The sequence below is a fragment of the Centruroides vittatus genome, unplaced genomic scaffold (assembly GCF_030686945.1).
Source record: "Centruroides vittatus isolate TY-2023 unplaced genomic scaffold, ASM3068694v2 scaffold_520, whole genome shotgun sequence".
Classification (NCBI taxonomy): Eukaryota; Metazoa; Arthropoda; class Arachnida; order Scorpiones; family Buthidae; genus Centruroides; species Centruroides vittatus.
The window spans coordinates 185,300-191,367 of record NW_027122712.1 but is presented as its reverse complement, the minus strand read 5'-3'; positions in this window follow the sequence as shown (position 1 = coordinate 191,367).

The window sequence follows — 6,068 nt, the reverse complement described above, 5'->3', positions numbered from 1 at the left end:
CAAATTTCCTAGTATCAAATTATCTATGTAAACTTTGAATATTCGGCTATATAAGGTACTGCGTTAATTTATTTCGTAGCACCTGACAATGCTTATTTGGCAAGAACACGTGGCGTATAGAAGTTGTCAAGCGAACATCTGGAAAGATGATGCAATCATTATCACTTAAATGATCTTGACCCCGCCTTTTTTTATTCTTTTGTGTCAATTGACATTGAAAACGTGATTAGTTTAATATATGAGGATATTTAAAAAGTCTTATGCAAGAGGACAGTTTCGGCGTTAAAATGTACCGCAATTTATGAATTAATAAATGAGTTTCTTCGATTATTCATTTGGTAAATTTGGTTATAATTTCGGAATAAAATATTATGAGTATAAGTGAATTCCGTATTTGTTTCGAAGCGAAAGGGTTGCAACATTTTTATACGTATTACGCCGATTATCAAAGTTCAAGGACGAAAGTTAAGGGAGAAGATAATTAATAAAGGATAAGTTTTGATAAAATAATTATTAGTTTATGAGATTAAATTATGAAAAATGTTAAATTTTTAAATGTTTTATACAATTGTGTGTGGAATTAAGTCTGGATTTCAAGGTCACTTCCGCTTACGAAAGTCGTATCCGTTGTCGTATGACGTAAAATGAAATTATGAAAACGATAAATTTGCAGATAATTAATTAATACGAGACGATAAAAATTATTTAAAATAATTTTTAAAATTTTTTATTATTTATACTTCGATTAGGAAAATTTACGTTTACGGGTTCAAAATACATTTTATGTATTACGTAACAGGTTCTAAATTTACAAAAATAGTATTGTGAACTTTAAAAATCGATAAAATTATTTTATTACAAAATTATCACGCTAAATAATTTCGAAATTTTGATTTTTAAAAATATATTTTGATCATGAAGTGTTTTAGACTGTGTAGACCTATAAATTCCCACTTGTCGTCTATCTGTTCGGCCGTCCGTCCGTCGTCTTTCCTTAATCTCGAGAACGGTGTTAGATAAATGAAATTCATGACCAGATATAGAAAGCTTAGGGGCGGAGGCCCATATTAACTATATATGAACTTCCGACGTAAGCCGGAATTCCTGTTATTTCAGTTCAAAAATTTTTTCCCGAAAGGAGTTGGATAGTAGACCGGCACAACTTCATTGATAACGGAAAAGTATGACGTATACGTACAGGGGCAAGACACTACAGTACTAATTTGAGGTGGGGAGCATATATTTTAAATGAAATAAATTAAAAATATGATTAAAAATTACAACTTGGCATTGTAACGATGTCACAATAAATAATAACATTGAGTGGAAAATTATTTCTATCATAGATATTTCCAATTACTTGGCTGCTAGGTAAGAGCATCTTGTTGTCATTACATTTCTGTAGCATTATGTCGATATTAAATTAATATTTTTGGTGTGACTGTTTCGAAAGCAAATAAAATTAAATTTGCCATCTTCTGTTAGCATATTGACTGTTTCTGTGAGCGATTTATTCTTTTTAAAACACCGAATATTCATTTATACGTTGCTTTACTACATTCAGTCCTACATGTTGCTAATAAATTATAAATGTATTCAAATGCAATTTTTTGATCGAATAGTTCATTAAAGATAATGACTTAGAGATTCCTTTCTTTAAAGGTAATTTTACACCAAGTGGATATAACAATGGGAAATTTTTCTAGAAATTTTCTATTTGCTATATCCATGTTCTTCCGGTCAGTGTTCAGAGAACGAAACCGCTTAACCACTGGTGGGCCAGAGGACCTGATCGACATTCGAGAATTTAAATACCCTCCACAGCCAGAAATCGCATTGTCTCTTGCACGTCTATTCGTTGTCTTTTTGTATGTCGTGCCACCTGTCGGTAACTTTTACAACTAATTTTTCCTGTCAAGAAAAACCCCCTGTACTGACAAAACTTACCACGCTAACCGCATTTCATTCCTATAATTTTTTTTTAATGTTTAAAGTGTTTTCGGACTTTGCCCACCTTGTATAAACAAAAAGTACAAAATATTTATATTTTTATAATTATTTTGTACTTTTATCACAGTATAGTATTACAGTAGAGCGTCGATAAGTGGAACGTCGGTAAGTGGAATGGTCGGAAAGTGGAACGATTTTCAGTCGGACTGTGTCGTGCTGAATCGAATGTTTTTGATACTAAATTTACTTCTAAAGTATAATTTTCATGTTTTTTTTTATATTCTTTAATATATTTATTTTGTTTGTACAAAATGCAGAAATAATTTTTAACGATACGATAGCCTCGATGATTATTATAAAAATTTTCGTTAGGCTTAAAATCGACGAAAATTCAACACGAAGCGACACGCAACGGAGAAAAATTCAACAGGAAGCGATACGCAACGGAGAAAAATTTGAACATCGGACAGGTTAATGTATTTTTTCGTACAAAGTCGGAAACTGGAACAAATCATTAACTGGAAGGACCCCAGTCCCCAATTGGTTCCACTTTTCGACGCTCTACTGTATTAAATAATAATAATAATCTGTAAAAATACAATCGCAAACATATTCGTAAAACTTTCGATTACTCCTCAGATAATGCGTCGTGGTAATTGCAGACGTCATATCTGCTTACTTTTGCTGAAAATTTTGTATTATCACATGCACCATAAAAATTACAGCTGAAAAATAAACCATATGTGATGCATTGACGCTTGACTAAAGGAAATGCCTTTCTTCAATCTTCGTGTTATCTTGCTGTCGTCCATATTAAGCCAGATATTATAGAATATCCCTAATATAAATAATATTTTATATATACAAATATATGCAGGGTCTTTCAAGAATACCACCATTTTAAATTTTAATTATTGTCCAAGAACTTTAATACTACATTAAAACATTGAAAAACCTCATGCTACATGGTACATATCACACTGATACTTAAATTCTTCCTATGCTTGCTAGGGTATATTCAGTCACTTCTCCCCAACAGGCACAATTCTACAGCTTCCATAGCTGTGGAATTATGCAACTTCTGCAGATTACTCACATCACACAATGATGAGTGATTCCGTCTTTGTGAACTGCAGAAAAAACAAAATGCCTTCTGTTGTGGACTTGCCATTTTCTCACTTCAAGATGATCAACATATTGAAAACATTGTCCAGCAAGAAGCAATAAATTGTCAAACTTCTGTAACAGTTTTTTTCAATAATAGTGTCAATGTCAATACATATATGTATCTAACTACACTGGCAGAAAATAAAATCCCAACAAGAAAAAATTAGTTTAGAGGAATGAAATTCAGGCAAAGCATTTGTCTAGGTAACATTTATTTGATTGAATTTTTAAGGTCACAGGCTAATGTATGTGCGAGAAGATCCATTTCAAATGTGAAATGGTGTTACATTAATAACCGCTGTAGTTGCCACAATTTTGAATACAAGCATGCAAACGTGCATGCATTGTGTTGTACAGGTGCTGTATGTCATTTTGTGGAATGGAATTCCATACCTGTTGCACTTGGTCAGTCAAATCAGCAATAGTTAATGCTGGTTGTGGGTGACACTGAATTTGTCGTCCAATGATGTCCCATATGTGCTTGATGGGAGAAAGATCTGGCAGGCCAAGGCAACGTGTTGACACTGTAGAGCACGTTGGGTGACAGCAGTGGTATGGGGACAAGCGTTATCCTGTTGGAAAACACCCCCTTGAATATTGCTCATGAATGGCAGTAAAACCAGTTCAATCACCAGTTTGAGGTACAAATTTGCTGTCAAGATGCTTGGAATAACGACAAGAGTGCTCCTGCTGTCATAGGAAATCGCTCCCCAGACCAAACTCCTGATGTAGGTCCAGTGCGTCTATGCTGCGCAGACAGCTTGGTTCCAAGTGCTCACCTGGCCTCCTCCTAACCAAACATACAGCCATCACTGGCACCAAGACAGAAACGGCTCTCGTCTGAGAACACAACAGATCTCCACTCCGCCCTCCAATGAGCTCTTGCTTGACGTAAATGAAGTCACGGCTGGCAGTGATTTGGAATTAGTGGAATGAATGCCACAGGGTGTCTGGCTTGGAGCTGTCCTTCAAGTAATTGATTTGTTACAGTTCACTGGGTCATACTGGTGCCAACAGCTGTAATTTCTGCTGCAGATGCAGTACGATGTGCCACAGCCATGCGGCAAATACGGCAGTCTTCCCTCTCAGTAGTGGCCCGACCCAGGTCTTCTCAAGACAGCACCTTCCCATGATCACAGCTGCCAACAATCATGCACAGTAGATAAATTCCTGCCAAGTCTTCTCATAGCCCTATTACACGGCTTCATTCAAACTCAGTAAGCTGCTGATACTGCTTGCTTCATCTCCTTAAAGGAATTCTTGACTCAAACCTTAAGTCACATTCAATCAGGATGATAAATAACACTCAACAAGTTTACATTGCATATTTACAGCAAGCATGATTTGCATGTTCATAGTGGCACTACTCTTCTTTGTCTAGTGCGAAATTTGAATAGACATCATCTTTTGGATATGAAAACACGCCTACAAGTTTCATTTATCTAGCACAACTCTTTCTTGGTGTTGAGATTTTATTTTCCACCAGGGTATATTGTTTGTATTGTGATACATACTTTCATTAAAATAATGGTAGTTTCCATAACTTGAAAATTTTTCTGTAACTTCCACTTGAGTTATGAAGAACCTACTGTACAAATAAATAATAGAAACATGTTCTATTAATAAAACACAATGATAATTGTGTTTGGTAAATAGGAAGTGGTGTGTTTAACTTCCTATTTGTATCTCACAGGTTCTGCCATAAACAAGATATTTTCTAGGAAAAATTTCATAGTAATGCAAAAATAATTGCAATTTTTTGGCTTTCACAAGTTTTTCTTAGTGTTCTGACTGTCTGTCACAGAATTTTGCTGTGTTTGTTACAAGCCAATCTACTGTATTTTTTTTTATTTTTCTCCATTTCTCGTACATAGTGGAAATTTGAAATAATGTTACCACTTTACATGAAAAATAATGAAAAATCAAATCAAGGTCGAGATAGGGTACGAATTCTGGTCACTAAGGATATCATCATCATTCAGTTATTACTTGTATAATACAATAAATGTTGTCTAAATAGCAAAATAGGCATTATGTAGAAAATAAAGTAATTATAATAATGATTAAGATGCTTAAAGGAAGAATGTGGATGATTAAAGACAATAGGTAATCCTTAATAGTAAATCCTTAGAAACAGGAGCTGTGGATATAATACTACTACAGAATACTAAAACTGGAAAAAGTTGCAATTTTAAATTTTTTGAGAATGTGGCAGAAGGGAAAGTTATTGTTTGAGGAGAAAATATGATCTGAGATTCAGAGAGGATGTTCTGGTAAATTAAAGTAAAAGAAGTTGCAGATAAAATGATCATGTCAAAAAATATAGAGAAATAACACATTAATTTGATGTATTACAAATTTTATGAGGAATCAGAAAAATAATGACACACAGTAAAACTCGTGTAAACTGGATTCGCATGGTACCAAATATTTTTCCAGTTGAACAGGTCTCTGAACAGTTTTTTTTAACACAGAAAATCACTATATTCTGAAGAAATCTTCCTTAGGCACATTTCCTTTTATTAAGGTTCTGTTTAGAACAGGTTTTACTGTATTAATAATTGTTTAAGCATATCATCAAGTGCAAATCCAGATAAAAAATTATTTAGTTACAGTCTGATTTTCTTTTCACTATAGGAGAAATAACAAATAATAAACCAATAGCTTCAATCATTTAAAAACAAGAAATAAATTGTAAACAATTAGTTTGTTTCAACAATAGATCTAGGATAGATCTAATAAAGCAGATTAAGCCATAATACAAAAACTTTCCTGTGATAATGTAATATTTGTTCTTTTTTAATTTCACTTTTAACTAAATCTTTGTTATTGTTCATTCAAATAATTTTACATAAATTTACATGTTTCACACAAAATTTTAACTTGACAAGATTTTAAAAATTGCTTATTCTGATATATTGAATGATTTCTTATGCAAAAACATTGGATTA